Here is a 27,921-nt window from a genome sequence, read left to right as displayed (position 1 = left end):
GGACAGGCTTCATCCTTTGGATTCTTCTGTGTGTTCTCTTGAATTTGGTGGTGACACCTAGCCCCTCAGCGATGACCTTAACTTCGGTGAGAAGACTTGGTCAGGAATTATTCAACCACTGAATTTCTTTCAGGAGGCTCTTGACATGTTGCACCCCTTTTTCCATGGTGAGCTTGGATCCTTGGACAAGCTTGCTTTGGTTATTGATAGACTTGTACCACACTGTAGTCCGAACGATGCATCCTTCTCATTGCATTGCATCCAGTCTCATTGAAACATCTCATTGAAACATCAGCCTGGGTTTCTGTTGTCAAGTCCAATTCTTCCTCAATTTTGAAGAGAGAATCCAGCAACCCTTTAGGATTTTTCACAAGGGGGTGAACAGCATCGATTCTCGAGCCCCATTGAGTTGTTGACACACAATGAAGAGAGAGTTCTGCAGTTTCCTGAAGAATTTTCCATCTTGCAGGACTGTATGAAAATACAGCGTACAGACTCTGTACATTTCTGAAATACATTTTCAATGCAGGGCTCTTCTCCATGGCCTGGGTACCACATAGGTTTAGAGAGTGTGCACTGCAGGGTAAACAGTGCCTGAGGATTTTCATCCTGTATCCTAGTTTTCACGCCCTGGTATTTCCCAGACCTATTTGAAGCATTGTCATACCCTTGGCCTCTACAGTCCTGCAACTCTACCTTTCACTCCACCAATACTTTCTTGATCTGCTCCACGATGTCTACTCCTTTCTTTATCACAGTCCACCATTTTCAGAAACCATTGCGGCACATCCCATGTTCCATCTTTTTCGTGTACATAAGAATCATATTTAGTACTTTCTTGGCGCACACCTCCAAATACTCGTTCTGACTACACCAGGACATGTAGTGTGCTTGCATTTTCTCCCCAGTCATTCAATGCTCCGTAATAGTTTTGAGGTGGCAGTTCAGATCTTGATTGTATTTACTGATGAACTGTACCGTAGAAAGGAACAAGCCTCAGTTGACATGCTCTAGGGTAGAATGTGATCTTCAGAACAGCCAATTTCGCTCTGCTAGAAACAGCATAATGTCAACCAGACCTCACAACACTTTACACCACTTTTCCTTCTCTGAATGTATACCCTTTTCAAGAGTATTACCAATGGCTCCTTTTCCACTAAGAGCATTTGTAAGATCTTTCCACGACCAGAATTGGCCTTGTGACTCTTCATTTTGTCATACAGTTTTCTCCAGTTATCATTCACACCCCCATGGCAGAATCTGCAATGGTACAGGGCTTGATTTTTTTTGTTCTGATCTTGGAAGAGACAGCATGGAAAGCAGAATAGGCCAGCTGGCTTGTGGCTTCACACGAGCCCGTCCACTTTCACGCTCTTGTTATTAGTCTTGCGGAAAACAGATGTAGGGAATGACTGTTTGGAGGAATCACGTGGGAAGCTTGCAGGTTTGGGTGGTGGGCCCTTGGACACAATTAGATCCCTCTGCAACATATCGAGATGCCCCCAGATGGCTGGGTCTTTAGAGAACATTTCCTGGTGAAGCGTCACAGGGTTTCTGGCTGTGGCCTGCTGGCTGGCCTCCTCCACTACTCAGGAAGGAAGTGTTCCTCCCTTAAGGCCTGGCCTCACACCACTCCTAGGCCTTGTCCCTGTGGTAACTGCCACAGAAAATTACTCTCCAATGGGACCTTAGCTGGAAATCTTAGCTGGTGCTCACGTAACCCCTGTAAGCTGAGTTGTACTTGGTTCAGGTTTGTGGGTGTAGCAGAGGATAAGCAGGCCTTGCTGTAGTATGCATTTTTGCATGTTAGTTATTATGTTAAAATGATAATAGTATTGAATTGATCAACCTCTATGATTGTATGAACAACTAAAGCTCCATTTTGTGCATGTTCCGTCCTTGACATGAGTAGATGAACTTCATATGCCCTGTGTACGTGAGAGTCTGTGTGAGAGAGGTGAATGGTGAAAGAATGGTAACTATTTGCATGAAAATAGAAGAAGATTTAACTGATTGTACAAGCAACAAGGCACCAATGTATAAGTTACCAGGCAGTAAACTAATTAAGCTCATTAATGGATGGCTGAAAAACTCATCTGCAATCAAGTTCAAAGAAGATAGTCAGAAGAAGGAATTCTGCATATCTTGCCTGCCATTTGAACTACACAATGCTTCAAGAACATAATGCTTCCAGGCAAATATACCAACTACACAATGACTGGAATTACCTCATTGAAGATACACTAGAATGACCTAAAGACTGAGCATGGAAAAACCCCGAGGCTGCACAGAGATTTGAAATCCCTATAGAAGTGAGATGCAGACAAACCAAGATGGGGAAGCCACGCTCTGCAACCTCATGGAGCAAGGGCATGCATGTCTGTTCTTCCCCCCCTCCTATCACCCTCAATAAGCCTGGACCTGGCCATCCAGTGCTAATATTGAGTAACATCTTCTGTTAACTATAACATCTTACTGGAGGGGTTTTGTCTGTATGTCTCTTTGTATGACTGGTGTGTCCAAGCTTATGTATCTGCTTCATGTAATCAATAAACACGGCATTTTGCCTTATCCCCCTTTTTAAGGTCTCGCTCTTCATTTGAGCTATTGGCAATTTTAAGTAACACTGCCCCTGTTTAAGGAAAAAGAAAATTTACTGCAGAGAGAGTAGACAGAGGAAGGAGGATTGTCTTTGTACTGTTGCTGGAGACTAAACTTGTATATTTAGCCTTTAATCCCTTGATTAAGGGCATTGTGAGACTGTTCTTATTCTTATGGGCCTTGGTAAGCAACTGCTGTTGTTTGAAGGACCAGAAGAGAGCAAGTCATCTCTGCAATACTCGAAAGCAAGATTTGCAGTTTGCAGCACAGGCTTCTTCAATCAAGCTGGACTTCAATATTTCCCCCCCAAGAGTTACATAGACAATTTGCATTTAAGTACTTTTTGAAGTGGGGAAATACGTGGACCGGAATATGTGTTCTGTCTAATGTTGTTATTTTCCATGGCAAATATAAAGACGATAATACATGTATAATTTTCATTATTATAGTCTTGCAAATTAATTTCTGACTTTGGCCGTTAAGAACACACAGAGCTTACATTCACTCGCTCCTTGAACGCGTTCCCCTGGAGATCTTTCTGTGACAACAGGCCTGCTCTGCCACGGATCCCTCCTTAAAGCCTTCCCTGTTCCTTCTCTCTTCACAACAGACTCTGTAGCCAGGGCTACTTCGCCTAGGCCCTAGGCTTTGCCTATCATAAGCCTGCCTGATCAATCTTGTCTCTTTTGCTACCCGTAGATAAAGAAAGATGTTACCTTACCATGATTGGCTTAGACTCCCCCTTGGACATCAATGCGACCACCACTTAAGCCTCAAATGAGCATTTGTTTCACACGCAACTATTTATAATATTTACTTCATGGTTGGGGACGGGTCCCATAATGTCACGATTTCATGTTGAGACTGAAGCAATGTCATCTTACACTTTAATACACCAATTTCCTCTTTTTTATGAAAACAAAATACCAACAATTCTGGTGAGCAATGTCTTGGGGCGGGGGCCAATGGTACACACAGGAGCTGAGGCGGGGGGCCCTTGCCTTGCAGGGGCCTGGGGCAAATTGCCCCTATTGCCCCCCACCCTGAGCAGCCTTGTACCTTAAACAGGAACTCATGGTTAGCCCTGTTATAGGCTTTTTCCAGATCCAAATTCCCTAACATCTCATCCCATTTATGGCCTGTACAGCATGCCAACAAGTCTCTTATTAACCAATGGGTGTGTGTGACCCTTGGACTGCGCATGTTTGCTCTGTCCCTATCACTTGCTCTAAAACCCACTTCACTCTTTTCGCCAGCACCTTTGTGAATAACTTATAATCAACGTTTAGGAGGGTTTCTTTCCCACCCTTTATATGTAAGAGTGCTACCACCCCTTTGGCAAAACCTTTGCCTACCTCCCCTTTTTCCATTATCTCCATAAAAATTTCCACTAGATTGAGTCCTACCCATTTCCAAAATTCATAGTAGAACCCTTTTGGTAATCCGTCGATTATTTGCTCCCATTGCCTTTAGGTTGCCCTCCACCTCCTGCGCCGCAACGTCTTTTTCTGAACCACTCTGCTCTTTTTCTTTATCCTGCTCTCTAATCCCTCCATGAAATTCTCTCTCCTTGCTGAGTCCAGTCCTCCTGCTTTATATAGTTCCTCACAGAACCTTGTAGTCTCTTTTAATATTTCGTTTTGAACTTCTATCCACTGCTCCCCCTCTACTTGTACCTTTCCTAATTCTCCCTTCTCTTTCCTGACCGTGATGCCAGGTATCGGTTCCATTGTTCCCTTTCCTCCACTCATGGCGCCTTTGCCAAAATCACTCTTTCTTGTGTACGCTTCTGGAACCACACCTCTACTTTGCGTTTTGCTTCCATTAGTTCCTCATTCACCGCCTTCCCCTGTGCTGCTTGTTTTAGTAATACTTGCACTTTCCCTTGTCTCTTTGTGAGTTCCTGCGTTCTCTCCCTCGCTTTCTTTTTCCCCAGAGCTTGAAACCATTCTTGTATTCTTGTTTGTTTTATCACCACCCACCCTTCCCATCTTGTGCGGAAGAATCTTTTGATTGTTGTCCAACCCTTGTATACTGCCACAAACTCCTTACACGCTTTGTCGTCTGTTAGTAATGTTGTGTTCAATTTCCACACCCCCTTTCCCTTTTGTCCGTTTCCCCTGATCCCTATGTTTACTCTTACCATCCTGTGGTCTGAAAAACCCACGTCCACCACTGCTTTCCGCTCCACTACTACGCCTTGGGATACAAAAACAAACTCAATCCGTGAAGTTTTTCTTCCTCCTACTTCTATTCTTCTGAAAATGTTCTCTCCCTCCCATACATCCCTAATGCTCTCTTCTCGGATCCATGTCCCCAAAAACTGCCCAGTACTGTCCAATTTGCCATCTCCTACTCCCCCTCTCCTCCCACAGCTTTTCTGTCCCTGGGTTCAGTGATACAACTGAAGTCACCTATTAGCACCTGCTGGCCTCCCCCTCCCCCACAGACAGCGAGCTTCTTGAAGAAAGCTAGCCTTGCTGCCTTTTCTGCTGGTGCATAGAAGTGAAACAGCAGCAGACTTTCTCCTCCAGCTTCCCCCACTGCTTTTTGCATACGGCCTGCTACTAAGGTCTGTACAGACTTCACCTTTAGATCTGTCTTTAAAAAAAAATAAATTGTTCATGTTCCAAGCTAAATCAAGTCCAAATCCATGAGTCTGTCCAGGACCATAAGTGGCCCTACAACCAGCAAACATCCTCTAGCTCCACCAGGGGCTTCAGATGTTTCCAATGTCTTTTGGCAGGCATCCTAAGTGCAGGCCCAAGTCCAAAGGCTTGAGGTTTGGATGCCCCCAAGGTTTGCTTGTCCTCAGCCCTATGGCTACAGGAACAAGCTAGGGAGGAGCATCCCATTTCCATAAAGTGGGCTTAAAGCCCCACCACCTCAGTGGGTACTAAACCATGCTAGGAGAGCAGTTATCCCCAAGGCATTTAAAGAAACCTGCCCTCATAGATAGAGATACATTGTGTTTCTCTTGCCAGGCTTTTTTGTTTGTTTGTTTTTGTTTTGTTAACATAATTTTATTGAAAAGCAAACAAAGCCAGACATTTTAAAAATGACCGCAACAGAGGCCTCAAAGAGGAGGTTACAACAGACAACTGTCAAGGATTACATAGCACAGACATGATAAGTGAAGTCTCATACCACTTAAAACATGCACAGGAGCCAGGATCAGCCAGCGAGATGCGGTGGTAATGTCCCCACAACAACAAAAACCATGTTTCTTTACGTACCTCTTCAGTCATATGGCACTTATGCCAAAAACAAAACGCGAGGCGCAAAAACCCTCCCCTCTGTATCCCACACATAAAGCCCTCACCCACCCACTCCAGCACAGCGTGCCTTCCCGCAACTTAACCAATACCTATCCAGGGCTGGAACAACCTCTTGCAGTCCAGCCCTTGCCACAACCTCGCACCCCTTTCTTCCCTCTTGTCCCCATCCCTACCGCTATAAAACTCCAACTCGCGGATCCCTAAGTGCAAGCACTTCAATGTGGAAAAACACAGCCCCTTCAGTGCTAACATGCAGAGCACCTTCCACAGTGCTACTTTCATACATGTGATCGACACCGTCAGCCCCCACGTCCCATCCATCCCCTCTGATAACCCATACAAGACATTTTCAAATGTGACCCCATTCCCCTTCCCATATTCTTCAAATACATCACTGCCCGTCCCCACATCTGTTGAGCATAAAAACAGTCCCACATGTGTGACACCAACTTGGGCTGATCCGAAATCTCGCTTGGGCACTTGGGTGACCGTGGGCACTTGGGAGACCGTGACAATGGTAGAGCACCTGTCACACCAGCAAGATGTTCCACACTGCCCTCCATGCCAGCTCCTCATGCTCCCCTTTCCGTTCCCTCCTCACCACCCCTTTCCACACCATATTTATCTGCTCCCATTCCAGCTCTCCCACATCTGTCATCCTCTCCTTCCCCTTCACGAATTTGAATAGCCTTTTTGCACCCCCCAGCCCTTCAAGCCCCAGCCCGTCCAAGCTCTGCCCTGTAATAAAATTTCCCAGTCGCGCATCAGGAAGCGACATCCGCCAGGCCTACACCCCTCTCCACCCACTCCCAAACAACCCCAACCTTTGTAATAATCTTCCCTCCGAGAACCTACAGAAATTTGAAACCATCCCCGGTGCCCCCTTGCTTCCCTCACCACCGTTTTCAGGAAATGAACATAAACAAAAACTTCCATGTTAGGGAAACCCCATCCTCCCAGCCCTTCCTCCTTACACAATTGTGTCCTAGCCACTTTCTCTGTCTCCTCCCCGCCCCTGCAAAGACGAGGCACAAAGCCCACTGAACCTGCCGGGCTTGTAGTCGGGATCGGGGGTACACCATACCCGTGTACAAAATCATTGGCAACAGGCACTGTTTGATAACCTTCACCTTCCCTCTAGATGATAAGCCTCGTGTTCCCCACATCTCCACCGTGTTTCACCCTACCCTCCAGTACCTCCCATGTCCACTTCCCTTTCCCCTGGGTACCCATCCATACACCCGGTACGGTCATTTCCTCCCTCTCCACCTGCAATCTGAATTTCCCCAAATCCCCCCAATTCCCTACAGCCAAGACACTACTCTTCCTCGCATTCACCCTCACCCCCGATACCTCCCCAAACTCATCCATTTGCTTCATCACCCTCTCCAGGGACACCTCATCCCTCACCCTGGACATTGTGTCATCCATGTATAACAAAATGTCTCCCCTGATCTGCTGCGCCAGAGGCTCAATGGCACAAACAAAGACAACCTGGCAACAGCGGACACCCTTGTCTTACCCTGAGTCCACTCCAAATGCCTCCCCCAAGAAACCCCTCATCGCCCTCCTATAAAATGCCCGGACTGAGCCCACAAATTTCCCTGGCATCCCCATCCCTTCCAAAACCCGAAACAAAAACCCATGCCCAATGCTGTCATATGCCTTTTGCAAACTGAGGCTCACAATTATAGTGTTCCACTTCCAGTCAGCAATGTATGACAACGTATCCTGAAGTACCCAATGCGCTTGTGTCATCCGCCACCCTGCCACCAGATACACTTGTTCCCCACCCAGCACCTGTGGTAGCACATCCCCCAACCTTGTCGCTAAGATATTTGAAAACAATTTATAATCCAAATGTAATAAAGTAAATGGCCTCCAGTACTTAATGTGGTCCCACTCCACATTCTTATAGCTCAGACCCACAACAGCCTGTGCAAACTCCTCCCCTACCGAGCCCTGGTCCATAATTTCCATAAACAGTGCCAATAGACCCCCCTTTAGTAAATCCCAGAATTTCAAGTAAAATTCCACCAGGATCCCGTCGACTCCTGGTGTCTTCTTTAACGGCGTCATTCTCAGCACCCCCAGCATCTCACTTTCCATCAATTCCCTTATCAAGCCTTCCGTGGGCAACTGGTGCTGCTTTAGTCAGGGGGAGGCACATGCCCCCTCTGTGACCAGTTCCCCCCGACTGGGGGGGATCCCCCCAATGGCAGACCTTGCTGCCCGAGGGGCCCCCCACAGCTGATCCTGCAACAGCTTCTGGGAGCCGCTGCAGCAATCGGCCAGCGCTTCCAGGGCGGGCACCGGCATTCCCACCTGCTCCCCCTGCCCAAGTGGAGAGCATTGCTAGTCAGGGAGTGCACATGCACCCCCTACACATTGCCACTGAACCCCTCTCTCCCTTCCACACCCCCACCAAACTCTCCAGTTGTTCCTGCCGAGCAGAACAACTGCTCCTGTTTCCTGCAGAGCAACTCATTGTAATACTTGGTCACCTCCTGCAAAACCCCTTATGCATCTTCCATCCATCCGCTGTACAACCCCTGCCCCACAATCACCTGCTTCTTCCTTTTCAGCTGAAAAGCAAAATACCTCCCCCATTCCTCCCCCTCATCCACCCACTCTGCCTTTGCCAGGAACATCTGCTCTTTCATCCTGCTCCGGAAACAATTTTTCACCCTCTCTTTTGCCCTTTCCCATTCTTTCTGCACCACTTCCCCGTTTTTCAACCTTTCCCACGGTTCTTGGATTTCCCCTTGCAAATGCACTAGCTCGTTCTTTTATCCCCATGCCCGCCTCCACCCCACTCCACCAAACCACTCCCTCACGTGCCCCTTAATTTCCACCCACCGGTCCCACCATGTTGGAAAAAATGGCTGCAAAGTTTGCCACTGCTGGTATGCCCTTTGGAAGGCATTGCACTGTTGGACATTGTCTAGTAAAGAAACATTCAATTTCCATACCCCTTTCCCTTGTTTGACCACCTCCCCAATGCCCACCTCCATCCACAAGACATGATGATCCAAAAAGCTCACATCAATCAGCTGCTTATTGCGGATCTCCAACCCCTCCAGAAGAGGTCATTTGTATAATTAGTTTCTGTGTACAATACTGAAAGTGTGTTGTAAGAATAACCTCAGGGAAGTCTCTTGCTGTTCACTTCTGCCCCCTATTTTCAGGGAACAAGAAAAGGATTCTTCAACGGATACGCTAGATGTACTCATTTTTTTTCACTTTGGGCCATACCACTTGTATTACAGTTTCAACTATTAACATGTTACAGAGGATTAGTACATTATTGGGAGAACTTTTAATAAAGAATCTATTAGAAATGACATGAGCTCAAAAAAGGCTAATGGGTTGCTGTACTGGTAACGATTTAAAAACAATTCCATCTAACGTGCTTATAAATTCTTAGATAAGATGCTGCTCCTGCCTGTGACATGCTGATAAACGAAGTGTTCATAAACCAGCTATAGAAAACCATCATAATGAGCAAGCAAACGGTCCAGGCTGCAGAAATTGTGCTGTGCTGTACCTGGTTAAACTGTGCTTCAGTGACTGCTGTTGTTCAAGGATGACCTCAGCTACACCATGTCACGAGATTAAAGTTGATAAAAAGATAGTTCTTTATGGCAGTGCATGTGCACTAGAAGACTTGGTGGCAGTGCATGTGCACTACACATTTATTTTCTCAGAAAACTGAAGGCCTTTTTCCTTTTTCTGTATGGAAATAGCAATTTGTCATCTCCATGTTCTTGCTGGAAAATCTAAAAACACTTCCTTTCTTACAGCACAAACATCTGGCACATAAAGGAAAAGGTCCTTTGCTTTGCCTTTGTTGCCATAACTGAAAGATCCCCACTGAGTGGAAGCCTCTTGTTGAAAAGAGTTGGGAGCTGATTGCTTTGATCCAGAAGGTTTACAGTGACTGCCCTGACTTCAATTGTGTTCAGTTGTGGTAGATAACCACAGCCTTGTATTGGCCAGCTGTAGGAACTGCTAACAAATGTTTTTGGTTGTGAGTGGGACACTAGCCTAAGGGAGACACTCGAGCAGTAGCAGAAGGGGACCAGATGAGCTGCGCCTTTGCAATTTCTAATTTGTACAGGAGGAATCTTGGGAATATACCTATTCCTTCTGCCAGTTTGGATTGAGGGTCCTAGCCCCTTGTGCTGTGGAGTAGGTGGTCAGGAAATGTGTTTGAATTACCAGCTCATTTAAGGTGTGCCATGAGACTACAGCAGGTCATTAGTCAATCTGTAATGTGTGTGACATTAGCCAGAAGTAAATTAGAGGCCAAATAACCCCTAATGAATGAGTGTGACTCAAATTTCCCAGTGAAAATACACTGAGCACATAGTATTGGACTTCCAGCAATGAGCAAGAAGTATTACTGCAATTCTCCAAAGGGACCACGTGAGTTAAGAGGTGCAGACAGCCTGAATTGGTGATGAGGTGCAGGTGGAGAGGATCAGGCCCCTGGGTGCCTCACCAGCTGGAAGCAGTAAAGGGGCTAGCTGAGAGAGCATAAGGGAGGTGGTTGGGGTGGCTTTAATAGTTGGGAGGAAGAAAGGATGACTGGATGGGTCTTGCTTGTTAAAGCTGAAGGATTGGGCTTTGGTTTTTGTTTGTTTTGTCTTTGTTTGAGGAAGGCTTGGAATGGGTGATGTGTTAAGGAGCTGGAAAGACCTGTGCCTGTGCAAGCCCAGGTTGCAGGGGCCTGACTAGTTCTCAGACCTTCAGAGCCAGGTGGACAGTATCTCTGCTTACTGGTATGTAGCTCTTCTCAATATTTATCTCCTTTACTTTGCGTGTGTGAATTGTGCATGAGTAGAGCCCCTTGTTTCTTGCTACCTGAGTAGTTGTTAATGTGATGCTATCTAGATGCTCTTCTATTCCCTTTTGCTAGTTTTTTTCCTTGAGTATGCTGTGACTACTTACTGATCCCTTTCTCCTTGAAAGAAGGAGACCTGTTCTATAATTATGCTCTGCTTTACCCTGGTACTATATGTTTTGAACTTGTGTTGAAATCTGTCTCCTGAAAATAGGTCAGGACAATTGGAGGCTTCTGGAAGAGTCTAGACAGTATGGTATCAATGAAGTTTGAAACTTGGTCTGGTGGTGGAGCTGGTGTCAGGACTAGTTAGAGCTCTGGTTCAGTGTTACTTATTTTCCTGAGCCCCGGAACCTGAGTTAAATCCTTTGCTCTGTGCAGATATCCTGTGATTGCTTAATCTAGTCAGCTTTGAATTTTCTGTACCTCCACTTGCTCTTCATGTTAATACATACTCATATGCCCTGAAAAACTTAATTCCTGAGCTTTTTAAAAGCAAGTTTCTTTAGCTAGATGTGGTATCTTTTACTATACCAACTAAGTTGCTGGGGAAGAGAAGTTCTTTACAAGCTTTCAGGTGACACAGTCCTTCTAGCATCAGAAGTCTTGGGAGTCTCAGAACAGCAAGGGATGAAAAGCTTGAAGTGTGTGAAGGGCTGTGGGTGAATAAGTGGAAATTAGAAAAACAAAAGCTAGAGTGGGGACAAGATGTGGGGGGAAACATGCAGAAGTAAGGGAAACTCTACAGTAGTAGTTTCCCAAGGTAGAAAAGAGACTTGTCTCTTAAAAAGAAAAGAGCTGGAAAGAAGGAAGACAAAGGGTAGAAAAGGAGGGTGGGGGAGGAAGAGGGGAAAGAGGAGTGTAAAAGGTCAGGTACATAGACCAACACAGCTACAGCCTATACCCCTAAGAGGCAACAAGGTTCTTTGGGTAAATCTGATACCTTAGACCAACTCAAATAGTTGGAAAAAGTCTTTTTTGCAAGTTTTAGGGTATAAATACCCTTGCTCAGGCTAAGGCAGCATCTGCAGTTGGTGTGTGCTCTTCCTGGATGGACTGAATAGTAAAGCCAGAGGCTGGTATGCATGCAAGAAAGCCAGTCAATGACTACATACAGTAAGGAGGCAGTGGATGAGAGAGAGGTAATAAGTAGGGAAAGGGGAATGAATGAAATTGGTAAACGGTGGACAGGTATCTGGGGAGTCAAGTTAGGCAGGTTATAAATGAAGACATTGGATTTCAGACACGTTAGTCCATGCCTCTGTCTTTTTTTGATCCAGTAGGTTGATGAAGTGAAGCTTTATAGGCTTTTCTGTGAAAGGGGCTTTGTCAATTCCTTTTGAGGATCAGAACTGAGAGGCTGGGGGGGGAGAGGTTTTCTTGTGTGACACGTGCTCCCACAGGGAGTTGAGTATTCTTGTCTGAGAGACGTTTGGTGAGTATTTGTTCTGGTGTGCGGTTGTTGTTTGGTCTCCCACTTATTTTCCATCGGGGCACTTGATGCAGTGGGTGACATGTATAACATTTCTGGAGGTGCAGGTGTAAAATCCTGGGATAGCAAGGGCTCTGTTGAGCTTCTGAAGGCAAGTTGAGATGCATAGCTGGAAGGTGTGTTAGATGCACCTGAGCACTGACCTCCTGAGTATCTGGGAGTTTTTCAGAGCTGAAGAACTGCAAACGGGCTGAAGAGCTGTACAGTCTGGGATGTTTAGAGGACCAATCAGGAAAGCTTGCTGTCAGCCCAAATGCTAAACAGGCTCAAACTGATACTGCATTATCTTCTACTGCTGAACTGTTCCAGGAAGTTCAGCCCATTAGCTGACTGGCTTGTACACCTGGATGCTTGTGGTCTACCTCCATATTTCCCAGCCTTTTCCAGCCCAAGGCACACTTAAATTAATGAACATTTTCCATGGCACACCTGTTGAGGCATTCCCCATCATACTGATTGTAGCAATTGCCCTGGCAAACCTCTGCAGTACACCTGCCTGATCACTTCTGATAGCAGCCTGGCTGGGAAACCCTGGTCTAGGGGTTTGCTGTGCCCATGGCCAGCCATACCAGTTCTTATTGTTGATTGATCCTGCAGTAGGTTTCCACCAGGCACTAGTGGGTAGATTGAAAGCTTCCAGTCCCAGCAGCACCTCAAGTCTGAATCCTCTCCTTAGGACTGCCCTGCAGTTAAATCTCTGCAAAGGCTGTAGCTCACTTGCTCCCTGTCATGCTGAGCAGTCTTGAGTGTACTCCTAAGGTAAAGTAATGAAGCACCTATCATTATGACAGTTCTGTGACCAACTTGTGATTGAGAGACTGGTTAGGAAGTGTCACCTGTGAGCTAGAATAGAATGAAGCGCAGCAATGTGACCCAAAAAGCTATAGGAATATGGCGCATTCCTGTCCCATCTCCCATTTAAATGGGCTGTCATCCGGTTTGATCTCTGATGCAAATGAGACCCGGGGAGTTGGTTCCTTCTTGTCTGGAGGGTGCTAGGTGTGTCTCCCACTGCATCTTCACTGTCTCTTGGAAGTCCTTCCTGGAATGGGTTCTTGTTCAGGCAGAGGTGTGGAGGGGCTGAGTCCTTGGTGAGACGGACAGGCTGCGCACTGTGCCAGGGTTCCCTAAGAGCACAGAGCTGAGAGGTAACAAAAGTGCTGTTTCATTTTTGATCATGGAAAAATGTGTGTTTTGGGGTTTTGTGTTTTTTCTTTTTAATCCAAAATTTGAGCATTTTCTTTCTCACTAGAGAAAACCAGGATGCTTGCTGCTGAGGACCACTGAACTACTAGCATGGTGGACCTTTTTCTTGCTTCTGTGCCAGGTGTGGGAGGAGACAACCTATTGGAGCAGATCTCACTTCAGAGACGTGTGCTGGTGGAGGCTGGGAGAATAAGGCTAATGCTTAGCTGAGCAGCAAGTGGCTGAGGACCCCGGCCTTGAGGGCATACAGCTTGCCCCGGTAATGCAACCCAGCAGGCTGTCAGAGGGATGTGCTCTGAGGCACTTGAACTAGCTAGCACCACGTGGTTGTTCTGTCCTTTCTGGAAGGAAGACCAAGCCTCCTGTTGCATGTTTGGTCAGGTTCAGCTGCATGAATAGCTAGAAAGCAGCCAAACTCAGAAGCCCATTGAGTTTCTCTGCTTAAAACTACTTTGGGTGAGCAGCCATTTCCCTACAACCCCCACCCCCTTTCTTTTTTTCCTTTGCTTGATTTGCTTTGTCTGGACAGGAAGTCCCTGGGGTTTTGCTCGCTCATGCTCATGCAACCTTGAAAAATGCTTCTTGCCTACATGTCCTACTACCCTGGGGTATGTGAAGATGAGAGTGAGAGATGTGCTCTTTTAGCCTGCACTGGACAATGTTCCTGACCACTTTGTAAGGCTGGATTAAGGCCACCAAGACCAGGGCTCTAAAATACGTTTGGGGAAAGAGAAATGGTCGGTCAGCTCTGGAAAACCAAACAATCCTCTGAAATGTGACCGCTAGAGCCCTTCTGTAATCTCTGCTTTTCCTAATTCTGCCAACACCAGGGTTGGCTGTGGAGTTTGGATTGGAGTAAACTCGAGACAAGACACTGAGTCTCTAGGTCATGGAATGAGTAGCCCTGGCTGACTGCAATGGGAACGTAATTTGGCTGCCCAGATGTAAACTGATGTGACACATCTCTACTCTGCTCCTTATCAGCAGGGATCCTGCTTTCCTTTGATTTAAAACTTTTTAAAAAATGCACAATTTTTTTATTTAAAAAAACCAAAAAACAAAACCATTATCTGTCTCTTTCCATGATTAAAATGAAACATCACTAATATATGTACTAGTGGTGTTTCCTTTTAATAGGGGGAGGGAGGGAATGTGGGTTTTGGCTTGTTTTTTATTTTAACCAGAGAAAACCAGGTTCCAGGGTCATCAGCAGGCATCCTGCAGAGTTGTAGCAAAGTTTAAAGCTACTGCCTCTCCTGGGGCTTAATTCAGTCCACCATCCCCCTAGGTATGCCACCTTACCGAGGCATGGGACTGTGCGGTTGGCACCTCCCTACACAAGGGAGTCTCCTGACAGCCCACTAAATCACTTCCTTCTTGACAGGATTGAAAATAGGCTTTGCCAATAGATTTTCTTAAATACATGTGACCCAGGTCAAATCAGCCAAATTGATTCCAAATAGTCATTCAAGAACCATGTGTGGCTCTGCTACTGGGAAGCATCCTCCACCCCTGCCTGGGGCTTCAGATGCTTCCAAATCCTCTGGCAGGCATCCTATGTGCAGGCCCAAGTCTGGAGGCTTGTGGTCGTGATGCCCCGGGGTTTTGTTTGCTTTCAGCCATACGTCTGCAGGAATAAGCTAGGGAGCAGTCTCCCACTTCTATAACATCAGTGTGTAATGAAGATCCTCCCTCTTCAATTTTGACATGACTCTCATTCACTCACTGCAACGTGTGGGTAAACATGAAGATGATTTATTTCTGTACCTATCTGCATATTGTGGACCAGAAAATATGAAAATAGGCTTCCTTCTTACTTACTTTTTATATTGCTTCCCATAACCTGCCAATGAGTGACTGAGAACCAGGTCTTGCACCACAGCAGCAACAGTACCAGAAAGCAAAAAGGTCCTGGGCCAATGTGAAACCCAAATAGTCTCTTAGCTTTTCCGGCTTTTGAACTAGGATAAAGTCTGTGGGTGGGTATGAGGGAGTTGGGTGCATTGGTAGTAATGGCTATGTAGGAGTTAAAATTGTTTGTAAAGTATGTAAAGGGAAGCTTATGATAGATGTTATGTTGCTATAGATGTGGAGAAGGAGAAATGTATTTTTCCAGGAAACTCAAACTGGGCCCATTGCCTCCTCCCTTGGAGGAGCCCCTAAACATCATGCCCATATCTGGAACTGCATGCTATCTTGCCAGTCGGTCCACACCGTCTGCCCCTGAATGCAGATCTAAGGTCTTGTGGTGTCTGGGGACTATCCCTGTATGATCTTGCACATCCATAGTCTTTCCCCACCCACCATGCCCACACCCTGTACAACTTCCTGCACACCACCCACACACAACCACTTCCCAACCAAGCCCCACACACACCTCCTTGCCCCCACATGCAATATAGAAGGGAAAGGTGGTATTTTGAGCTATAATGCAAACGCTGCCTGGCAGAGGTGGATGGGTGGATTTGATTCTCCAAGTAGGGATGCTGCTTGTCGGATACATTTGGGATACCAGGGATAGCTTAGTCTCTGTCTGTGGAGCACGGAAGCCAGTTGGCCTAGTGTAAGGAGGAGGGAGGATGTGTGGGGGGAGGGGGAAGTCCTGTCCCCACATGCCTCATGGTCAGGGTCTCTGAAGGAAAGGGTTAGGGAGAGTTGTTTGTTTTTTTTCTAGAGAAGGGACTTGCAAGGCCATGAGCATCTGCAGGATGAGGGTTGGTCACTAGCACAAGGGGACTTTGGGGGGCAGGAGGCCCCATAGGGAGGAAGGATTGGGGCACTGCAGGTATAGGGAGGTGTGGAGGTGCTGGGGGGTGAGGCTGGGAGGCAGGAGAAGACTTTGGGTGGATGAAAAGGGGTTGTGGGCAGGGGGGAAGCCAGGGGATATGAGGAGCTACAATGAGGTTTGAATGCTTGGGAGGGCTCAGTGAGCTGGGGGTGGGCAGTGAGGAGTTGGGAGAGCTGGGATATGGTGGGATGCATATGTGCAGGATATAGTGGATTTATGGGATGGAGAGAAGGCAGGGCAGGACTTGGAGGAGTGAGAGGGGATGGTGGGTGGAAGAGGCAAGGGGCACTGCAGGTGGCAGGGCAGTGCAGAAAGGGCAGAGGGAGGCATTTTGGGGCCCTGCAGAGGGTCTCAGGGATGCGTATGTGGGAGTGTAGAGAGCTGCTCCGTCTGTGGCCAGGCTGGGTTGGACCCATAGCATATTAGCAAGGCTTTTAGTTTCTTTATCATTTGTAGAAACAGTCATTGTGTTATGGAGCGACATGGCAGCCCCTCCTCCCCCTCCCCTGCCACCTTTACAGATCTTACAACTGCCCCTGGGGCCCAGTGAAACCAAGTACCTAGCAGCTCTTTTCAAAGGAGATGTGTATTTCATAAGGTGCCCTGAAATACCTGCCTTGAATTCCTCTCCTTCTATACTGTTCACAGCATATTTTGCTTTAAAATGTACATTGTCATGAAATTTTTGAAGGCTAGTTTTGGCATGTGTACAAGCACCCTAGAGCACTGCATTTATTGTCCAGGAGTAGGTAGTTTGGTACATGTGCAAAATCTTGTGAAAACACGTAATACTTTTTCTCTATGGCAGGGGAGGACTATACACGTACTCCTTGAAGAAAGATACAATTTTCTATAACATATTAATATATGTACTATAACGTATTGATTGTAAAACACGTGTACACACATGCCCATAGTGGTGCTACAGTGAGCCCAAAACAGAAATCCTGTGTCTGGGCAATGTCCATCCGCATCTGAACTTTGCACCTGTATTGTTCATGTATTGAAAGCCTGGGCATTGCTCTGCTGGTTGGGATGATTCGGATCTTGGATACAAAACAGACTTGACTGCTTCTGGCCATGGCCAGTGAAGTGAGTCCCAGTTTGTGGCCACTAAAACCTGTAGTATATTTAGCTTCATAGGCATAAAGTTCCTTTGCTTCATGCATTCATAAGGCTGTAACAACCACCTTAACGCTACTGACACACTTGTCTCTTTTTCTCTCTTTCCATCTCTAGCCTCGCAGCTTGAAGTCAGGCCTGAACTGCTGAAGTGGGAGTTGCAGAATAGGCTTTTGAAGCTGGGTGAAGAGACCTGGGAAGTCTGCAGTCTGCTGGAAGTTGGAAACTTCATGGAACAGACTGACCAAAGAATTGTCAGCTGTTGCTTAACTAAGGCAGTGGAAGATGGACAGCCATCCCAGGTGCCTTTGTAACAAGAGACCAGTCGCATGCAACTGCTCTTCTCTCCAGCAGTGGGCCAGCCACCTGTTCCCCAAACCTTGGGACTTGTCAGGCTGTGAAGAGATGAGCCTGCAGCCCTTCAGGGATCAGGACTTCTTTTGCAGGCTTGGACAAAGACTTAAGGTACAGTCATGGCTCCCATAATTGCCACCCCTCAGTGGAGAAAAGGAGCAGGTGACCTGTTCAGTCTGATGCCTTATTGTTACATGCCAAAGCAAGAGAACACATGCTTGTTGCAGTGCATGTCCAGCAACCCACAAGTGCACAACAAATTCTCACTTGCACCAACTGGGGAAACTTGGGAGGGAGGTAGCACGCACTGGCAGCAGCTGGCTTAGAATCTGGGAAGTTCTCGAACTTTCCCTTGTAGTCTGTGCCCTGTGTTTAGAGACAGCTTGTTCCAGTACCATCGCAAAGGCTGTGACCTGTTTTTATTGACATTGCTTGGTTTCCCTGGAACCTCTTGGAACTGAAGCAAAGCAATTCTTGTATGGATTGTGAAGGTGTCAGTTAGGTGGGGTTTTCACCTTTCTGAGCAAGATGCAGAACCCTCCCTTCCAGAACTGTATCTTTCCCCACACCATCGTGGAACGCTGCTGCTGCTGTTGCCTGCACCTATTGTGTGTTCTTCTCGCCTCTGACTTATGGTCCATGCTGGCAAAGCTGCTAGAATTATGGAAAAGAAAAAAGCTTTGTTCCAAGGAACTGGACACGTGGGTAGATATATTTTCCTCTAACAGATGCATCTGGTTAGATCAGTTGCTGTTACTAAGGCATTCAAGCCAAAGGCATGATGCTGTGTATTGGGATGGTCTACTTAAGTATGCCATCATTTAGGCCATTTGCTCTATTTGCTTTGGCTTAGTTGGATGAGTTGATTTATTCCTTTCCTTGACTGATGAAACAATGGTAATATCTGTAAGGCTCACTTGGTCTCCTAGAAACAGTTTGGACGCCTCCTGCTTGAGCCATGCTATTGTAGTATGGCTTAAGAATTGCGAATGGCCATGATGGGCCCGAAGGGAGGATTACCATATGGAGTTAGCAAGAACACCTTATCACTTGGAGACCAACTGGCTATTTATATAAAAATAGGTGGTGGGGCACTACAGCTGTTGCCTTCAGCTACTATTAACACGTTCCGAGAGACAACTCCTTGTTCCTCGTCTAGCACATTACTGTTGCCCTCAACCAAGAGACTTCCTTCCTTTTTTTTTTTTTTTTTTCCCCAGGCTATGGCTTGGTAGTGTGTAGATTATGCTGCTCTAGATTAGCATAAGCACATAGTATCCCCAATACCAACTTGTGCAAGGACCACTGTCTGCACCTGTCATTGTGTGGCTCCAGTTACTGACCACAGCTCTGCCCTGCACATCAGCAACCAGCTCCAGGATCCAGAAACTAGACTGTTCAGTCTTCCCTAAGGCAGTGAGATCTGGTGGGTCCCAGGTTATCCTGCACAGTCCCTGCAGGAGAGACTGCCTACTATGGTGGTGTCCTCAATGGTGAAGGCTGCTGCCTGTCAATGTGATCTGCAGACCTGCCTCGGGGACCCTTGCTGCCAGTTACCCTCAAGCTGTCTGCCAAGCTAAGCTCCTGCTGGAAGAGGTGGAGGCTAGAGCAGGACATGGACTACAGCTCCAGACCAAGACCGCACTGAGTCCAGCTAACGAAGTGGGACCCAGACGGCCTTGTGCTGATGTCTCTGGCCACCTGATGGAAGTTCTGGCTGCATGGCCAAGTCCTGGAAGAAGGTAATGACCTGGCTCATCCACAAAAACAGTGAGCCTGACCATCTGCATCCCTGAAGGGCCCATCACCCTTTGCTCCACCATATTTAAATGTAAACAATATGCTGGGCCACAACACAGCTCAGATCATGGACTGGGCAGTGAATGGGTGGATTGTAGCCTGAACCAGAAAGCTTTCATGTCCAGCGAGGGCTGTTGAATGCACCTTGGCTGCTGATGACCTACGACAGCACCCAGACAGCAAGGTGTCCACGTGGAGGTCAGTGCAGGCCTCTGGCTCAGTGCCTCAGCCATGCGTCTTCCAGGAGCTGGGATATCAGGCCAGATGTCCACACATGGTCCCCAAGGCCTACAACAGCTACACTGTCACTTCCTGATCATAATGGTGAAATGCTGTTCCGAACTTGAAATGAGGCTGCCTCCCAAGTCCCACCATTGGAGGCTTACTAAGGGCCCAGGACCAAAAGCTAAACCTCCTGGCTTCTGAGGGTGACTTGATGAACTCCTGAAGGTGCTGGACAACAGCTGTGAGGCAGCTGACTGAACAGAGCTTTTGTTCCCCTCCAGTCCAAGGTGCCCATATACATCATCACCTCTGGAAAGAGAAACTTATGGCCCCCGGTAACAGGATCCCGGGTGAGCCCATGAGATACATGAAGGGTAGTGAGGCTTACCTCAGCCTTGGCTCAGACATGGATCACTGTGCAAATGGATGTGGGAGAACATCATGCTGGGGACCAGTTAGGATGCCTACCAATTGGACTAATCTGTGGGTACCCTGGAAGAAGATGCAGGGAGTACCTTGTCTCTGGCTGCAGCTTTTGGCCCTGTTCCATCTTGACAGCGGCTTCCAGTTCCAGTACCGACCCCCTGATACCCCCAGTCCCTAGGAAACCAGTTTGGACTGCCCTCCATGCTTCAAGTATCCAATCATTAGGCCAGACCACCAATGCCTCGGTCCCAACCTTTTACCTGGACCAGTCTTTTTGGAGCTGTGGGGCAGGACCCAAAGTAGAAATACAAACTCCGTTCTGCCCGAGAATCCCTGCAAGCCCTCCAACCCCCTGAATCCCAAGAAATGATCGCCCATCTCCAGCAGGCAGTTCAGCAGCTCCAGGCACTGTTTGAACAGCTAGAGGGGAAAAACCAGAGCTGTTGGACTGCCTGGAAGGGGCACAGGCTAAGGCTGGAGCCTGGCAAATGCTGAGCAAAACCATCCCCAAGAGATGAAGCAACAATTGAGCCTCGGCTGGGGCCCTGCTGTCAGAAGACTGCTGCTGCTACCACAAGTCCCACTCCCAGTGCACTTGAGCCAGATCCAAAGAAGTGTTTTGGGATTCCTGGATCAGCGTTGCCTGCTCTTTCCACTGTGCCCCATCATCTGTTCCACAGACCAGGCCAAGATGGGATTAATGATTGGCCTGCTTGCAGGGAGAAGTCCTGACCCGGGCTTCCTTGCTCCTCAAGGGCTTCAGTCTTTCAAATGTCCATCCAAGCCTTACAGGGAAGAAGTCCCATAGGCACCTGCCCACCCCTTGCAGTTCATCTCTGCCAAAATAGCCCCCTAAAATGTTCAGCATGGCAGCCAGCTAAAGCCCACAGTGGCTCGCATTCAGTGGTAGACCCCTGGCCTCAAGTGGAATGAGGTGATTGAAGTTGTGGCAATTCTGCCAGAGGCTTAGTGAGGAGCTGAAGGATGAACTTGTTCCTGTTGAGTCCCCTGCTTGCTTGGGGCCCTTGACTGAGCTCTTTGTGGATCTACCACTGCCTTCCAGAGGAGTGTGTGGAAAAGATGGCCATGAGAGCAGACCCCACACCACAATCCCAGGTCTCCTGGTGCCCCAGGAAGATCTACTGCTCTAGAAATCCAGGGAACTGTATCTGTGGGAGACCTAGAACAACCAGCTGTGAGCTTTGGGCCTCTGCTAGTCTTGTGGAGCACAAGGACCTTGCCCATGCCATCTGGTTAGCAGTACAGCTGTCAGTCCTTGTGGGCTTGGGTGCTATGGACAACTTAATGGACAAGTGTTTCTGCAAAGAGAGGTGCCTCCTAGTGAGGCACAGGGTGAACCCCATTACAATGGAGTAGTCCATTGTGGGCATCCCACTCAACTTGGATCCAGTAACTTTGGACATTTGCTTTGGCTGCATGGGGTGCTTACCTGTACTGTATCAGTCTTGGGCCCTCTGTTCATGTCCAACATGTGGGATTTCCTGTCCCTTTTGGGGGTAGAGCAGGAGCTCTAGTCTGTCTGACACTGGCAGACAAGGCAGAACCAGGTGCTGGAGCAATGCTAAATGAGGCTTCCTTAACTGCCATCACCATGACTGGCTTGTGCTCCTGCCCGTGTCTATATCTGCATACAACAACTTGGATCTGTCATCCAGCCAGTGCAGCCCCTTGATGCCAAGTGTGGGTTTCATCCCTACTTCCCCACAGTCCTGTCCAACATCTCCACCCATGTAGTCACAGAACTGGGAACCCACTTGCAGTGTATAAATGATGACTTGAAGTACCACCACTAGCCTGCCAAGAAGGTCTAGTTTTAGGCTACAAACAGTGCTCGGCGGGGGGGGGGGGGGGGGGGCTCCACATCCATTGTAGGAGTAAAGAATCGCTCTCTTCCTAATACCTGAAAGCCACCTCTCAACTCTGTCAAACAAGGTCTTGGGTATCTAGGACTCTATGCCATCTCTGCAGTCACCAACATGGTGTCTTTCTGCTTGTAGCTATCTGATGTTCTGCGTGCCCACCCTGTCTTCTACATCTCCCTGGCAAAGCTATGCACAAAGACAACCTATTCCTGGCAGTCCCCAAACCATCCTCTTTGGCTGGGGGCATAAGGAATTCCAACTCAAAAAATCACCATTGACAACCAGAAGTTAGGGAGGAAATGGTATTAATGTGTTTGACTGGCAAGGTTATGGACTGGCAGACTATTTCTAGCAACCTGCAGAAAATGCATGAGCCCCTGACCTAGTACGAGCCTTCTGTCAGAGCCTCCCAAAGAAGGCTAGCCCAAAAGCCCCCACTTCTAGCACAATGCCTGCATATACTGTAAGGAGGCCAGATCAGGGCCCTGGACTTGCAGGTTCTCAATCTGATCTTATCTCCTGAGCAGGTGGCATCTCAGCAAGGTCAGAGCAGAAGCCTGGTCCCACCTGGGCTCAATGAGGCCATCCAGGCAGTCAAGCTCCTGAAGCCACTTTCTAGTCTAACAGAAGCCAGACCAGAAACGGTAGGCCTCTGCTGACTTTTGTCATACACTCAGTGGTTCCTGACCCATCCCTGTGGATGGCATTTTTAAAAGGTTGATTTGAAAGGGAGAGAGTGAAGACAAGGGTGGAGAGTGGCACAGGAGTGGTCATGTTTTTATTTATATTTTAGATGGTGCCCAAGATGTTTTACCCTCGAGCTTTACTGACCACTTCATGCTAAAAGGGGTGGTGAGTATGGAGAAATGTTGTGTAATGATGGGTCTTCTGGAAATACAAATATGTGGTTGGAGGAGTGTAGGGGCTGTAGAGAGCTCTTGTAAGGGGTGGTGGGCACTGTAAATCTGTGTTAGGAATACGTGGGAATGGTGGCGCACAGTGCTGATGTCTCAGCAGTATGTGCATAGTGCTGAAGGAAAGGAACTGAGCAGTTTGTCATGAGAGCGGGTGGTAGAGGATGAGGTCAAGGAGGGAGAGCTTGAGGTGAATTTGTGCTCCAGTGCCTCTTAATGCCTGTGGAGTGGGGCAGGGCATTCGGGACTGACCTGGATGTCATCAAGAGGGCCACAGGAAAGGCTTGGTTTGTTTTATTCATGTCCCGTGAACAGAGGGCTGGTCTTGCTACTGTTGGATAGGTGTAAGGACTTGGCTGTTAAAAGGGCGCAGCAGTACACTAGACTGCTGAGGGAAGTTGTGGAGCCTTCGTCACTGGGGGTGTTGAAAAAGAGGTCGGGTAAACATTGATCAGGAATGATCTAGGAGTAACTGTGCCTATGCTTTACTCTGCTTGTGTCTCATGAGGCAACCAGTGAAGCCCAGAAGCATGAGGCTGGGAAAGACTCTTTTCTTTGTCCTTTGCTGTGTGTTGTGGTAGGCATGTTCCTTCCTCAGGAGCACTGAGCGACTGTCACCAAGGCTGGAGACTGCCAATACTCCTTCCTCAAGTAAAACCTGTAGGTTTCTGGCTAGAGGGACTTGCCTCTTTGCTCAGGGTCAAGCTGGTCACCCAGTTTGAGGTCAGGAAGAAGTTTTACCCCTTGGTCAGATGGGTACAGATTGTGGGGATGAGTGCCTTCTTGTAGCAGAGGCATGGACCTCTTCCTTGTGTGCCATTCAGCATCTTTTAACAACCCTTGCAGAAGGAGGACATGGGTTACTATTGCCACAGGTGAAGCAAAAGGACATCTTGGGGTCGTATGATTTGTGGGTGTGACAATGCCATTGGTTTAGTTCTAGTAGTAATATGGTGCTGTGGGTAGAGATGACCCTGCCTTGGGCAGGGGCTGGACTAGAGGACCTCTTGTGGTCCCTGCCAGCTCTGTCTTTCCGTCTTTTGAGGAAGAAGTGGTACCCTGATCAGAATGCCCCTGTGGAGAAGGGGATGATCTGTGGAAGCCATGCAAAGATTTCACCATGGGATGTTGAGAGGAGGGATGTGGGCATGGTAATGCAGCCATCTTAATGGTGATCCCTACTGTGCCTTTAGGTTATTCCTGCTGCCTCGCTATTCGCTGCTCTTTGCCTTAATGCTCTTTCTAATGACATGCCCCGTGACTTGTTTCTTGCTAGAGGATGTTTTGATCTTCATGTAGGCTGTACAGCACGCTTTCTGCCTTCTATTTTTTTATTAAGAAAATATTAAATATTTCTTTATCTCTCCACACCGCCTCCTTTTGTCAGTATCTCACAATTAACAATATCATACATGAATCAATAATGCATGACACAATCGTGGGAACTTCCTGTCTCCTTTCTGCATCACAATTTCTTCACAATTGGATCACCAGATCCTCCTCTTACATAATCAGCAATGCAATCCATGACAATACCTTTTGCTCTCTCATACAGGTTCTTGGGACACTTTCAACGTTTATAATGCATCCTGATATTTTACAAAATCTTTCTCTGTGGTCTCGTATTTCCCTTCTTTTTATTTGCCTTTACCACATTTTCCACACGTCTTTATTTATAGCATACACAACTCGTTTTTGTTTCAGTATTACTGTTTTCCTCACTTGGTTTTCACCTTCCCTGATTCCTGACGCATTTCCTTTCCCTACTTCCCGATGCTTTTTCTTTCCCTCCTCTCTCTCCCTCCTTTTCTTTCCCTACCCTATCCTGGTTGGCTGGAATAATTCCTGCCACCGAACGCCTTGCCATGCCCTACTCCCTTTGCCCTTTTCTCCCTTTCCCTTCATGTAGTCTTTAATCTCATAATACCCCAGCTGTACACATTCCCTTTGTGTAAAGCATACCCCCTTCCCTATCAACAAGCACCTCACTTTCCATAATGGCACCCTCATCCCCATCAAAATCACCCGCACTTCCCATTGCCTTTCTCCTTGTTTCACCGGTCCATAAACCACGGTCTCATAGGACACCCCCTGTGCCCACCCTATCGCCCTTAGAAACTTCCCTACTCTTCCCCATACCCTTCTTGCAGACGTGCACTCCCAAAAACCATTTTCTTCCTTTGTACAGAACTCCCCCGGGCTTTCTGCCGATCTCACCAGCCTCCATCGGTGTAGTACTTCTCTGACTGATAGCACCCGCCTAACTATACACCACGCTATTTCCCTGTGAAACCCTTTCCACCTTGTGTCTTCTATTCCCCTCCATACCTCTCTCACCTGTTCCCATGCCAAATTCCCCACATCCGTTAACCCATCTTCCTCCCTAATTGCGTTGAAAATTACCCTCGCCTTTTGTAATCCTTCCATCCCGTTTTACCAAACCTTTTGCCCTGACAAATGCCGCCAGCCTATCCGTGTGCTGTGATGGTTTCCCTGCCCACATGCCTGTCCACCTTTCTCCGAATATCCCCCATTCCCTCAAAACTCTACCTCCCCAGTACTTTACCCATTTCCCCACTATTCCTTCCCCTCTCTGTGCCTCCCTGTCTAATGCTGCCACCCTGTGCCCATATATGAACGTTTCCATCTCTGGAAAACCCCATCCCCCTAGCTCCCCCGCTTTATAAAGCTCCCTACGTGCTACCCTCTCTCCCTTACTTCCCCAGAAAAACACACACAATTCCCTTTGTATCCTCCTCGCTTGCCTCCACGATGGAGGGTATACCCACCCTATGAACAGCAGGATGGGTAAGATCACAGACTTGATTAGCTTTACCTTCCCTGTCTTAGACAAACCTCTCCCTCCCCATATTCCCAGCACCTTTTTTCCTCATCCTATTCTATGCTTCTGGAGGAATAGCACGTCCTTTAACTTTTAGTACCCTCTTAATCTCCTCCCATTTACCTCCATCTCGGCAAATTTCTCATGTTCCACAATATTAAATGCATTCCCCTGTCTTACTCCCCAAGTGTCCTCCTCCCTCCCCCCTCATACCTCCATTTCTTCTCAACCCCCACCCTCCACATCCCTGTTGCTTAAGCCTAGCTTCCAATAGCTGATGGGCTATTAGAAAAGCTGCCCCCACCCAGACTCTCCTCCTGATTTCACTCTTGCACCATTTGTCAGTCTTGCTTCTTCCCCTATATCTTTTCCTTTCTCACTCCTCTTCTCTTGTTCTTCCCGTTTTTGCTTTGGTATCCCCACTTTCACTCTTTGGTTGGTTGCATGATGTTTCCAGCAAGGGCTTTCCCTGCCCAACAGAATTTCCAAATAGTTACTTACACCAATTAACCCCATCCCCCTTGCACTCCCTGTCACTTTTTCTCCTGCCTCCCTCTCCTCTACTGTGGCTGTCCATTGCTCTACAACAATTTCTACAGTTGATGTAGCTAGCTTCTCTACTTCCTCAAATAAATTCATCTTTGTCCTGAGCTCCAGTACTCTCCCAGCCATCTTCCTTCCCATACTGAATGTTTCTATCCTCTGAAGGGATACCAGGGACTTGCTGTCCCCTTCCATCTTCTCTCCCTCCCGTTCTGACACTTCCTTCCTTATGAGTGGGGGCACTCTTCAAAATTGTGCCCCTCCTCCCAACATGTTTTTGCGCATTACTTCAGCCTTGCATACCCCTGCCCTATACCCCACCCCACAGCATCAGCAACTTGTTGTCCATTGACAATATGTTTCAATGGGCCCTGGTCCATTATATTTACTATGTCACCTTGGTTGACCAAAATAATAGATATATTCCCTATGGGGACCCAAACAGAAGCTGGAAGGAAGATGTTTGATTCCTCAATGATCTCTCGCCACTCCAGCTCTCCGTGAACTGGTCCATATTTTGTTCTTATTGAAAGCTCTGTCCACCCAAAGGACTCTCTTTTTCCTTTAGCCTCCAGACAATGTTGGATGTCCTCCAGTTCAATTACATCATTGAACGTTCTTAAAACAGCCCTCTTTCATGGGAGTCTGCTCTGGCTTGAAAGCGCAGTTCTGTTAATTGTCTCTTCCATGCTAATTCCTCTGCATGCCTCTCCCAAAAGACACTATATGCCTTCCTTTCCCTAAAACGTTCTGTCCCAGATGCAATAATTTTCATGTGCCACCAGGATGCTTACAGGTTTTCTTTTATTAATAAGGTAACGAATTTAAAATGCCCAACCTCAACCAAACTTTCCACCTTGCAACACAAAACCCAACAGAACCATCTCCAGATTTAGAAGCATCTACAACCCTTTATCTTTCAGCCACAGATACCTTGCACAACCTGGTTCCATGTCACCTTACACATTGGTAAGTCATATACCCAACATGTTAAAGATTTCTGTTATCTGTAACACATTTAACAAAAGTGTGTATGTATGTATTTACAACTGGCTTATCTTCATCCCCACTGCTTCACCTCTTACACATCCCTTATCATAATCGTCATCCCTCGACACCACACTTGCCGCCCCCCCCCCCCCCCCCAATCTTCTTTTCCAATCCCCTGTAGGGGCAAACTATTCTTCCCAATTCACATTTTGTCATACTCACTGCTTCAGTTGCCCTTCCTTTCCCATATATCCCCATGCCTAATAATACCCCAGCTGCAAACATTCCTTAACCATAAAAACAACCCCTTACTTGCTAATAAATGCCATCTTTTACCTACTATCCCCTTCCAAACCTCTCACCTATGCCCATGATAGATCCCCTACATCCATCGCCTTGTCACTTCTCCCTGCTTATTACTTTAAATACTGGTTTTGCATTGTCCCACCCTTCTGTGCCTAGCTTCTTTAGTCCCTTTGCCCTCTATATTAAAAAAAACAAAACAAAACCCCATCCTAGCATAATGTATCATTTCTTTTTCAGCCTGTAAATCCATCCATCTCATTGCCAACAACTGTAACCCCTAAACAACTGCCCTCCCCAGTCTCAAC

General features: G+C 47.3%; 1 long non-coding RNA gene across 1 annotated transcript; it reads left to right on the top strand.

Moving 5' to 3' along the window:
* Positions 1–10,341: 10,341 nt before the first annotated feature.
* On the top strand, positions 10,342–27,457 carry LOC132248502 (uncharacterized). Its single transcript, XR_009459700.1, has 3 exons — positions 10,342–10,663; positions 17,451–17,798; positions 22,815–27,457. It is a non-coding gene; the product is annotated as an uncharacterized LOC132248502 (long non-coding RNA).
* Positions 27,458–27,921: the final 464 nt, after the last annotated feature.

The sequence above is a fragment of the Alligator mississippiensis genome, chromosome 1, assembly GCF_030867095.1.
Source record: "Alligator mississippiensis isolate rAllMis1 chromosome 1, rAllMis1, whole genome shotgun sequence".
Classification (NCBI taxonomy): domain Eukaryota; kingdom Metazoa; phylum Chordata; order Crocodylia; family Alligatoridae; genus Alligator; species Alligator mississippiensis.
The sequence above is the reverse complement of the archived record's forward strand: the minus strand, read 5'-3'. Positions and strand labels throughout refer to the sequence as shown.